This window comes from Phlebotomus papatasi, chromosome 1, assembly GCF_024763615.1.
Source record: "Phlebotomus papatasi isolate M1 chromosome 1, Ppap_2.1, whole genome shotgun sequence".
Taxonomy (NCBI): Eukaryota; Metazoa; Arthropoda; class Insecta; order Diptera; family Psychodidae; genus Phlebotomus; species Phlebotomus papatasi.
Window position 1 is genome coordinate 2,167,672 of NC_077222.1, and position 12,457 is coordinate 2,180,128.

A 12,457-nucleotide genomic window follows, 5' to 3' on the forward strand; every position below is an offset into this window, starting at 1 on the left:
AAAATTACGAGCTTCAGATCTCCCGCAAATAAGGAAACACTTTAGTCCGCCATTTTGTAATTTTTTTTCGAAAAGCATTATTTAAGTATTCTAAATATGTATAAGCCGGAGGTAGCCATAATCTCGAACGCCAAAATCGCAAAGGCCAAAATCCCGAATGTTCAAAATCCTGAAAGGGATGAAATTATATGGAGGATAATGTGTAGAATAATTTCTCAAGATACAGAAAATTTCCATTTGCCTCTAGAAGGCGCGGGTGCAATCGTAAGAGTAGCTATGACACTTTGAAGAATTCGGGATTTTGGCTTTCAGGATTTTGAGCGGGACTTGTACCAAAAATTTCAAGAATCTTGGTCGTTTCCTTCTCCTCCAAAAAAAAAACGCGAAAGTTTTGGCCTTCTAAATTGATACTCCCCTCTTAAGGTAATAGGGCAAAAAGTGGAAAGCGAGACAGCTTGGAAAGTGGGACCAAGCAGTGTGGAATGTGAGACACCTCCCTAAAAATTTGATAATAAAGCAATTAAATATTTCGATTTTCGATAAAAAGATTTTGAAACCTAATTTTGTGATTATTTGAGAAGTTAAAAATGCAAAAGTCATTATTAAACAATCAAAGAGTGACTTGGAAAAGAATTTTAAAAAAATGTATTGCATGCGTGATGTTCATAAGCTTCACATGGTAGTTGTATTTTTTCTGTTTCTTATGGAAGTTGCTAGGAAAATATTAAAGTGTTTCGTTTGATTTTTCGGCATAATTTGTGAAATATTACTAGGTCCGTAGTGAAAATCGAAGGACATACATCCATTTAAAAGGTGGATAAAAAATATTTATGAAATATTAAAGTTAAAAATGATAGAAAAGTGATTTAATTTCGTGTTGCTTTCAAAACAAGTTTTATTAAATCTTGGACAAGTTGATTTTGTTAATGAATTTAGTGGTTTTGTGTAGTGAAATCATGTCAACTGTCAACAAGGAAGACAAGGATCCTTAAGTACCCGGAGAAATAGTTGCAACAGCAGTTAACAGCTGATAAGAAGAAAATCTCCTGGTGAAAGGCCGCCAAGATTTTCAGATTCCGAAGACCACTTTTTCTGACAAAGTATGCTTTAATTTATTAGGCTTAAAAATGCATTTGAAATTGAACTTTTTCTTAAGTGTCTTCCTTTCCACAATTCACCCTACAGGTTATCCATATTTTTTCATACAGTCAGCAGAAGTCTTTTTATTATATACTTATTTATAAGGTTATAGTTTTTTTTTATTCACTAAGTATTTTATTTCGATATGGCATCATTAGAAATAACTCTTATACCCAAAATCTTAACAAGGAGACTTCAATTGGATATGAATAAAATTTAAAACGGAAAATTAAAAACGTTTTGTATCGTGTGATAGAAAACAAAACTTCAATTTGTTCTTCTTCAAATCTCTTAATTAGAATTAAATCTTATTAGCTCTTAGATGCTTATCATTCTATATTATCTACCCCTTGATAGATTTTCTTTTGAAGTAAAAGATGATAGGGAAAAGCGCGCTACCTTCACACAACTCAAGCTTCGGACAAGTCATTTTTTTCTGTGTTCTTTATTAATTTGACCATTTTATAGATAGGACTATCTACTAAAATATATTATTGTAATGAGCCAAATTTATTAAAAATATATTTGCATCTTGTAACATGTAGGAGAAGGCTTCCAGGATTCGCACATACTGTGACTTCGAACACTTCAATTTTTTCCATATTCCTTTAATGAATTAAGACTTCATTTTTTTCAAGAAATTTGTGATTTAAGACTAGCTATTAAACTATGAAGTCTAAAGCCTCAGTGGATCAGATGGTAGAGTAGTGTCTCTTTGACTGTGGTTCGAGACTCGGCAGCTGCAGATTTTTCAGCAGCCGTATCGAATTAAGGTAAAGTGCCCTCGAGTCGACCGGTTCCTCGACTCGACCGGGGGTCAATAATTGAAAGTTTTAATGGTGAATTTTTATAACATTATCACTGATTTGTGTTTATTTATGGAATAATTGACCTATTAATGTTAGATCATACGTCAAATATTAGTGCAAATATAAATAACTTGAATAAATAACTCTACCGGTCGAATTGAGGAACCGGTCGACTTGAGGGCGCTTTACCTTAGTCCAGTAAATTAATGAAAAGTAATGCCTAATGCCTTGACGGCCTTGACGGCCTTGACAATGAACCGCCTAAACAAGAGAGGCTGGTAGGCTGGAGTCTACACTTATGGATGTTGTACACACTTATGGACAACACAAAAATCTTAAGTTATTACATTAAACAGATTTCGAAAGGCCAAAAAAAATGTTGATTACATCATAAACTAATAATTTTACAACTTTTTGAAATCTGTTTTAAGTAAGAACTTAAGATTTTTGCACGCTGTCCATAAGTGTATAACATCCATAAGTGTAGACTCCACCCTACAGAAATGAGTTCGGCATAAAGAGATCTGTCGATACAAATACACATTCACTGCAACTGATCCAACCAAGGCTGGTCAGAAGCCGAATAGAGTAATGGGGAGTGCATAATGGGCCCAAATAAGTAGCCTTCGAAAATTAAATCTTCGAAGTCAGTTTGTGTGCAAAGCTTGAAAAACTTCCCCTAATTGTTTATTAGTCTTGAATTGTTATTGCCAATTTGCATTTTCCTTCTACCAATTGCAAACTTTTCAATTTAAACTTTTAAAAATTAAATTTAAAATTATCTTTTTGTATTTTTCCCGCAATTTTCGTGAAAAAAGTAAGAAAATTATAAACTTTTTCAATATTTCTTTACATTTAAATGGTCACATTCTGTAAGTCTGCTATAAAAAAAACTCTTTTGTTACGTGTCCAGGATGAATTGGGGAGTGATGAAACTTCAAGGAAAAAGTTGATCCCAACACAAAGAGAGATAGAAAACTCGAGGGAAAATTGTACGTAGTTGAAATAGAAGGTGGGGTAGATTGGGGCGGGGGGGGGGGGAGGAAAAGGATTCGCAAGACGTAAGAAAAGATAAACAACAATCAACGTTAAGGTGATGTAGATAGTTACCTTAAAACGCAGGAGAGTCCCTAATTCCAACGTAAGTGTGTCATCACCATCTCTTGCTCACTTCCGACATAGCGCTAATCCAAATGAACAATTTATTCCCGAAGCTGTAACAGTTGTAATAAGTGATGAAGATGACAATGATGCTTTTATTGAAGCTGTTGATTGCTGCGACAATATTGGTGCGGAGAAAGATGATTCCGATGACAATGTTGATGTTATTTGTACATTCAATTCACCCTTACACGCTATTGAATCCACTTGGCACATTTTCACTAAAGATTTTTTTTTAAACTTTTTTTAAGGTATTGTTTTAGCTCTTTTTTTTGCCACCAAAAAAATCAATACTTTTGTGATGATTTTGCTCGTTAAATTTTGATTTTAAATGGATTGTAACGTTTTTTTTTAAACAATTCAAGGGTTTATTTATTTATTTTTTAAGGAGAAAAACACTTTTGATTTAAAGCAATGTCAACAGTGTCACTTCTCACAGTTTTGAATTTTTCTAATAAAGTTCGTGCGTATCTTTTTTTTAGAAATTACTGCAATGCGTATCATCAAAAATGACTTATTCCCAGTATTTTACTACAGTATTTATTTGATAAAATTCACAATTATAATTAGAGGACGGTAATTCATTATACATGTCTCCAATTTCTCTTCCTTCTAGTAAATTAGAGTTTTACTTTTTTTTTATTTATTTCACAACCACTCGAGAATAGTCAAACGATCGTTCAATGTACAAGATTCTTTTCTTTCTATAAAATGGGGTTATGTTGAGTTTTTTTATTTAATTTTTGTTTTATTTTATTATATTATTAAGATATTAGACAGCTCTTAGAACGTAAATTCAAATTATTATTACAATTGTGTTTTTTAGATTTTTTTTTGGTGGAAATCTCTGAATTTCCATTTATGTCATCAAAAAACATTTACACAGTCACATGTGTTACTTTTACGTGTTTTTTTTTAACAAATTAATATCAAATTCCCCTTTAAGAGTAATTTAGTAAACAAATTATTTATTTTACACAACCATTACTTTACGTTTATTATGTGTATTCACTTTTTTCTGAGAATATGCATTTTACGATGGTGAAAATTTTTGGAGTGGAAAATAATGTCTCACTTATGTACATTTAATTAAACATTTTATTCAGGTGCTTTGTCTTGGAAAAGTTGATATATGCTTATGACGAAATAATGAAAAATTCCACATACTCTTGACTTAAATGGACGACGACGACGCCGAGAATTTAAGTTTTGTGGATCGTGTGGATCTGAAAAAGATAGAGCAAAAAAAAAGATTATGTTATGATACCCGACTGACCACGAATGGTATATTCTTAAAATATACAGTCAATGCAAAAATAATAGAGTCAGTCTTAAGTAAGCAAACATTTCTAATTGGAAAGTGCTGTATCAACATTTCAATGTAATTATTAATATTTATTTATTTCTCTCTATTTTCGTGGATTCTTCAGTGTTTTAAATCTTTATTCGTTCTCGTGTTTTCAATATTAAAAGCGAGGTTAATCTTTTCGACTGTTGCAAAGTTGTTTAGAATTATTTCTTTAATCTATGCCCATCAAAATCAATTGACAATATGAAAAAAAAGTAATAAACAGGAAAATATACTTATATATCGTTTTTTTTTAATTAATATTATTCATTTTAGGGATATGTTATCCCTAAAATGAATTATTATTAAATAAACATATTGGCTCTGTTCAGTAATAACCTTTCGAAGAGATAAAGCCACTCTAAAACCAAGACAAACCTATTCGAAATCAACCAGAAGTTTAAATTATTAGTTCACATATTCGCTGCTCTAGCGCTGACTGATCCACCATTTCGGATTTTCGGAATTCTTCACACGTCAGTCGTCAACAACGCCAACAACGATGCGTAAAAATTTACTTCATAAAGTGATTTTTTGTGTAGTTTTGTAGAAGTTTCGAACGGCAGAACGTTTGTATTTTAATTTCATTAATGTAAATATACTTTTATGATATTTTTTAAGTAAGTTTTCTTTATTATACCTTCGAATCGATACACTGGTAAAAATAAAAGGATCAAGTTGATCCAAATTTGATCCTTTTGCAAAGGATGGATCAAATTTCAATCCCTAAATGCACGTTTATCATTATAGAACATGTTAATTTAATCCATCCTTTGCAAAAGGTTCAAATTTGGATCAATTTGACATTTTATTTTTACAGTATAGTACAGTATAAATCTCAATCTGAGATAGCTCTCTAATCGGGAAGGTTATTACTGAACGTAAAGACTGGGTTCATATCATAATTAGATATATTTCGAAATAAGTCCGCTTAATCTTGTCATTGCGTTTAAAGGCGGGTTATTTGAAGCTTACCGTTACCTTACTATGCATTTATTTACATCGTTCCATTACCGTGCTATCAAACTAGGATTTTTTTTAATTTGTAAATTCGATTTAATTTTCAGATGAATTGTTCCTATGCGTTATTTTGCATTAAAAGTCACTTGAATTGACACATTTTCGCTCATTTATTGATATAAACTAATACTTGACCCACAAAAACATGTTTATTTAAACATGGTAAAATAGCATAAATGTGGTTGCTCAATTAAATTTGAATTCAGTAAATTAAAATGTTAAAATTGCACATTAATTTCAATTTTCTTGCAGTTAAATAAGTAATCTTTTGAACCAAATAGTTCTTATTAAATTTATTTACTCGTAATAATTATTATTTGTGCAAATTTCTTGCAAAATGTGTCCTGGCTGTGAGAATTTTCAAGTAAATTCTAGAAATCTTATAATGCTCAATTGGCTCAATTGAATTTAAATTTAAATAATGAAAATCCTAGTGTGATAGCCCCATATTGAGATTTATTTTAATTTTGGCGACGTAAACGTCAAAAACGAAAAGACGCCTCCTATCGAATTAAATTGGATTTAACCATTCCCATTTGTCCCAAAAAAGTTCTTGAAGCGCGAGAAAAGGAATTTGAAGTAGTGACTTTCAATTTAACCGCATTTTATGCTTTTTTTTGGTTTCAAAGTGAGAAAAAATATTTTTGTACTTCTTTCAACTAAAAAAAGCGAGGATAAAACCTAAGCTCATTTTCAAATATTGCAAGAAAATTAGATTGTTTAATGAGAGACAATAAGGGTGATAGGAATCAGTCAAAGAGCACTTTTTTTATACTAATTGAAAATAATTTAGCTGAGATTTCGCACTGAATTGCTAGAAATTAGACAAAAAATCCATTTGGATGTTTAAAATAGTATTTCTGTCGTTTCTAACCTCATCCTAAAAGTCATCCTACTAAAAAAACTATTTCAATCTCCACATTATGTTGTAAATCCCATAATGATTAGGTTAGGATTTTGGGACAATTCAATCTCGATCTAATGTAATGTTGCAAATGGCCTCTGTGAATCTTTAAATATCTGTCTTATGGTTTCTTCCTTATATGAAGAATGAAATAAATCTTGGATAATAGGGAATAGTAGGGCAAGATGCATACGTAAATGAAACAAGACCTCCTAGAGAATATCTACTTAGGACCCGTTTAAAGGAGGATAACTTGAAGTCAGTCTTCAAAAATCTCTGTGGTTTATGCCTGAGATAAAATCTGATTGCAGTCCCAATTGTGTCCTGGATAAAATAAAAAATCTTTCGGATTTCTGTTTTATTTCGCAACGTTGTGCATTGTGAAATGCTATATGGAATGTTTTATTAACTTAAATTTGAATTCAAATGCTGATCATGCAATTTTCTGATACTACAACATAAAGCTTTTCTGAGGATATTTACGCCTGGAAATGTAGCCAATAGATTTAAAAAAAGCACCCTTGTCTGGAGTCAAAAGAATTATTTTGTAACCAATATTTAACCACTATTGTAACTTCATTTTAGAGATTTTTTCCTAAAAGTGGAGGAAGATTTGAGTTGGGGTATCTTTAAAATAGAACCTTTTTCTTCTATTTTCAAATGACACTGATCCTTGCCATGATATAATTTATCTCGACAAAACAATTACCACTTTAAATTACTTCATGATAAGGCTCAGTTCTATTTAAAATAGGATAAAAATGCTCAATTTCAAAAGTGCCCCAATTCAATAGTTCCCCACTTCCTTCTTCTTTCCCCATTTTCTTCCTTCTTTTAATTTTATATTTCCATTCGGCAGAGAATATATTGTCCTATGATTATTAATAAATTGAATTAATTTGAATTGAAAAATGTTAACCCCCTTTTTTGAACTAAAAGAAAACAACAGTTTCTAAAATTACTTTTTATAAGAAATATTCTAAAAACTGATCTCTCGGTTTTCAAAAATCAGAAAGTTAAAGATTTTAATTAAATTTTAAACAAAAGTTCCAAACTTATCCTTTACAATTAGAAATAACTGAAAGAAGTTTCATCTTGCATCGTAGTTAAAGTTCATTTAGATTTAAGGAAAATTAACAGTTGAAAACAAGAATCTTAATCAGGGAATACGTAGGGTAAGTCTGCCAAATTTCGGCATAGTTGCATGCAAGCACCAAAGTCTTGAGTTTCAAATGTAATACTTTTAATACAAAATGAATTTTTTTTATTACTTCCTCTTAAAGGAGTGTTGCTTGAAACCTTGTCGACAGCAAAAACTAACAATACATGAAAATTCCAGGAACAAAAAATCGTCCGAAAATGCAAGCTGGCCGAAATTTGATACACTTACCCTATCAGCTTTAAAAATTGATTTAAGATTTTGTCAAAATAAATCAGAATAAATTAAAAAGGAACACAAGGCTTTAACCCTCTAACGGTGTTTTCTTTAATATGCGAAAAAAGTTCTAAAACAATGTTTTCTAGGATAATTATAATCCAATAAAGTCGAAAAAACCATCCATTCTTCATTATCTCTTTTAGTTTAGGCGCTAGGTGAGAAAATATAAAAATTTTTTGAAACTCTTTTTGCCTCTAAAATTCACATTTTTATTTTTTTCAATTTTTTTTAAATAAAATATACAAAGTAGAATGGCATATCTTTGAGTAAAAAATAAATTTATTTTAGTCAGATAACTTTAAATCGGTATTTTTATGGAAATTGGAAATGAGTTTTTTTGCACAAATATTTTTTGTTGCTTTTTCTCTGACCTGTCACACAAAACTGGGAATAGCAACAAAACGAAGAGTCAAAATGAGTTCAAACTTTCAGGAGATGTTTATAAGACTATTACCGAGGACACTATAGCACTTTTAAATAAATAAAACCTTTATTGTCGCTGTAAATGTGATTTTTGTGAAGACCGCCTGGAGGCGGTCTTACCCGTTAGAGGGTTAATTCAGAAATAATAAGTAAGTGTGCCAAATTTTGGCATAGTTGCATGCAAGCGCCAAAGTCTCAAATTTGAAATGTAATATTTTTTTTAAAACAAATTGAATTTTTTGGTTACTTTTTTACAATGATTATTGCTAGGAACCTTGTAGACAGTTTATCGTCTTTATTTTTTATATAATCATTCTTGATACATTTTAAAATGAATAAAAATGTAGATATAGTATTGATAGTCTATTACGGCCACCTTCGTTTTCATAATTCCTTGGTCTTCCGGAATTCTTCCAATGCCGTTTTCAGATCATCTTGCTCGTCAAAACGATATTTTTTGTTATTTTTTGCATGTGCAAAAACTACAAATTCATGGAAATTTGAGGAACAAAAAATGTAGCCGGAATTTCAAGCTGGCCGGAATTTGCAACACTTACCCTATCTAAGAACTCTGAGATATATCTAATAAATATTAGATTTAAAACCGAAATTTATTGGTCAAACAAGTCAAACTCGGTGTGGATTGCTGGAACTTGATAATTAATTCAAGAATTTGATTATAAAATTTTGGATGAGTCCATTATTTTTGTAGCGACTGTATTAGAGACATGGCTATAATTGAGTGATCATATTTCAATAGAGTGTGGGATTTGTAAATAAAACCTCCAATTTATTTTGTTATAATTGTTGTCATGTTTCTTCCAATGACTATGGTATTTTTTAGACTAAGAATTTCTGCTTTTTGTACCAATAAAAAAATTTGCGTAAGCACTTAAATAATGTGCTATCAGTGATACACTTGGCATGTTGTGAATAATTTGAAGTAATTTACAGCAAACACCTGCGGTTAGAGATTTGCGTTGATGACTGGTGCCGTCGGAAAGTTCTACCCTACCATTACGATGCTCAGTGGTTAGGCATAGAATCGGGCTTTTAAGTTTGTGAATTGTGAAAATAGTGTTTGGTATATCTCAAAATTTCTCTGAAACATTTGTTGTTTTTTTTTTCTACTCTTTAGTAGGATAATTTTAGTGGGAAGAACTTACAAAGTGTCCCAACAATCTGATACAAAGTAGTTTTCGCAATTGCCATTAATATTTTAAGGAACATCAACAAGTATTATAAAGAGAGAGAGACTGAAATTTTGACACGGAAATACAGAGAATTTTCTAGACTAAAAAAAAAATAATTTTGCTTAATGTACTTTAATTTTGTACAAACCTTCTCTCTCGTTTTTATCGGGCTTCATTCATAAAATATTTTACAATCACTTTTCTATTGATTGACAATCTTCTCACAATATCACACTAAACCACTCACTCATTCACTCTTGAATGATTCTTGATGATTTTCTTCACTCTTTAATCTCTCTTGAAGGTACACAAAAATTAAGAAATTTCCTCCACACTTTAAGAAAATATAAATTCTTCTTATTTTTTTTTTCTTTAGAAAATTATTGCCATTGCTTCTGCCACTCTTCACAATGCTTTGTGAGTCTTCTTTGCAGTGTCTCTGATTTAATTTACACCATTTGAAACTCCATTTGAATTTCGAATTTAGAACAATTTATCTCTCATTGACGCCGTAATGTTTGCGTTTGCAAATATCGCGGAAAAATTTGTAGAGATTTCCGAAGAAGGTTTGAAGAAGAAATCAAAACAGAAAGTGTCAATGTCCAGTGATTGTCCACAAATCTGTCAAATCTATCAAAAAAGTGGAATTTAAATAAAGGGAAATGTTTGTTCACTGAATTTCAATGCAAACAACAATTTGAAACTGTCACGGAAGAATGAGATGTCATTGTTGAAAATAACAATTTTTCCTTTTTCTGCAATATTTCACCTTTTAGTATTTTATTTTTGCAATTTTTTTTGTGTGTTGTTTTTCCTAATATTTATACTAAAAAGTTCACTTGTGCACCACAACGAACCAACTAATGTTCAAACACTATTTGAGAACTAGTTGAGAAAATTTTCCCGTTTCCATTGCACACCACCAACATTCTGGCATCTAAAGCCCACGAACATTTGGCCCGAACAGGAGCGTCTCTTCCGAGTTCTCGACGCACGATTGCGTACTGACGATGGATGGAAATAGACATCATTTTTCACACAAATACACACAAAACTAAGGAGAGAGACGTTACGAGATCTCCCATGAGGTTTAGGGAAAAGGGGGGAAAAAGGGATGATTGCAATGGAAAAACCACCGTACGGAATCTCTTAGAGATACCCACGAAAATTCAGTGAACATCTTCTAAAGTTGACGAGGAGTACTGTCCTTTGATGGTACGCTTGAAACCCTGAAACATCAAGTCTCAAGAATTTTATTTCCTTAGATCATGCTGTAACCATTTGTTGGTCTAACTTAAGGCCTCTACACATTGGGAGCAATTTTCATCAAAAATTGCATTTTTGTCAGAATTTTGACGTTTCTGCCTACAGCACTGCAGCCAATTTCCTTCAAAAAAGCAATTTTTTGACGAAAATTGTTCTCAATGTGTAGACACCTTTAGAAAAGCAACTCAATTTGTCACAAACTGTTATTGTTCAGTTTGGTAATCCTTCTGAAAAAAAACGTTGGTTTACGGCTTTACGGTCGATACATCAGGAATTACTTGAAATTCATCCGCTGGGTCTGGCTCATTTTAATAAATCACAGTACAGAACTCTGACGATATCCTACGTTGTGTCATAAGCATCGCCCAAGATAAAGAACAAATTGGTAATCTTCATTGGATTTGTAACCCGTCAGCAAGTGATCCGTCATGCACTACTGTCATCCAGTTTGGTAACCCTCTTAAAATGACGATGTGGTTTACGTTTTTACGGTAGATACGTCAGAAACTCTATCGGTCTAGTTTTCTTAAATCATAAGATGATTTAACTGAAAACTCTATCTGCTAACAACATATCAATGTCATATACATAAGCCTAGGTTTAATATCATATTCTTAATCTTGCTTTGACTTGGAACTAGTAAGCAAGTAAATTTACAACGCCCATTATCTTGAAGTTTAGCAACCCTCTTAAGTTGACGTACTGGTTTACGTCCTTTCATTCGAATCTTAATAAACTGAGAAGAATTGAGCCCTGACGACATTCTAGGTTATGTCATACGCATCGGTAAAGATCAACTACCAAGTGTTAATCTTTATTTGATTTGAGAGTCGTATGCAACCAATCTTGTCATCCGCTACTGTCATCCAATTTGGCAATCCTCTTTCAATGGCGTTGTGGTCTAGGTTTTTATGATCGATACGTCAGAACTGAGGAACCACTACTAAAGGAAAAAGTTATTTTTGCATTCAAATCCAATTCATAAATCCCCAATGCTCCACATGATTTTTATAATTTTCCACGAATTATGAAATGTTGCAAAAGTCATTGGGCGACCCATATTTAGTATATTTTTACTCTCAAATCACGCTATTTAACCATTTCTGTGTCACTAAACTAATTCTAAAAAGTATTTTCATTATCTCAACATTAATTTCCATTGACATTTTACTTATTGAACTTCACAAATTAAATTTAAAAAGCAATCTTAGCGACGTTTTTTTAAAATCCTGACGACGATCACTTCAACACTAAACCTACCAAGACCCGGTCAAATTGACCGGTTTAAAATTAACACATATTTAAACGGTGCAATGTCACTATCAAACTTTATTAATTTCTTAAAATATTCATGTAATATATTTTTCAGTGCTTCAATTTTAATTTCTTGCTCTTTTCCAAGACAAATTTGTTGAACAACCTACTCTACCACGGTTTGTCATTTGACCGAAAAACGACCAAAAACGGTCGGTAGGTTTAGTGTTAAATGTTGGTTCCTCTGGTCAGACACTAGGTCTGTTTTTGTTTAGGATTAATATCTTATTGTTAATCTTGGTGTGACTTGGGATTCGTAAGCAACTGCATTTGCTGCACCAACTCTCCTGCAATTTAGCAATCATCTTGATTCGACGCTCTGGTTTACTCCTAACTAGATTTTAGTGTGTGTCATATTACAAATAATTTGGAAGTCGTCAGTAACTGATCCTGTCTAACCCTACTGTTTTCCGGTTTGGAAGTCCTCATTAAGGTTCTATT

At 31.8% G+C, this 12,457-nt stretch overlaps 1 protein-coding gene across 4 annotated transcripts in view; it reads right to left on the bottom strand.

The window, feature by feature from the left end:
* The window catches only part of LOC129799871 (uncharacterized), a 149,555-nt gene extending 139,118 nt beyond the window's left edge, over nucleotides 1-10,437 (bottom strand). For 3 of the 4 annotated variants that reach the window (XM_055844140.1, XM_055844137.1, XM_055844139.1), the window contains exons 1-2: nucleotides 9,585-10,437; nucleotides 3,060-4,336 (exon numbers count right to left, since the gene is read on the bottom strand). The gene's annotated coding sequence lies outside the window, so the exon portion shown is untranslated. The remainder of the gene's footprint in view (nucleotides 1-3,059; nucleotides 4,337-9,584) is intronic. The other variant, XM_055844138.1, reaches the window with a different exon arrangement.
* Between the last annotated feature and the right edge of the window lie 2,020 nt (nucleotides 10,438-12,457).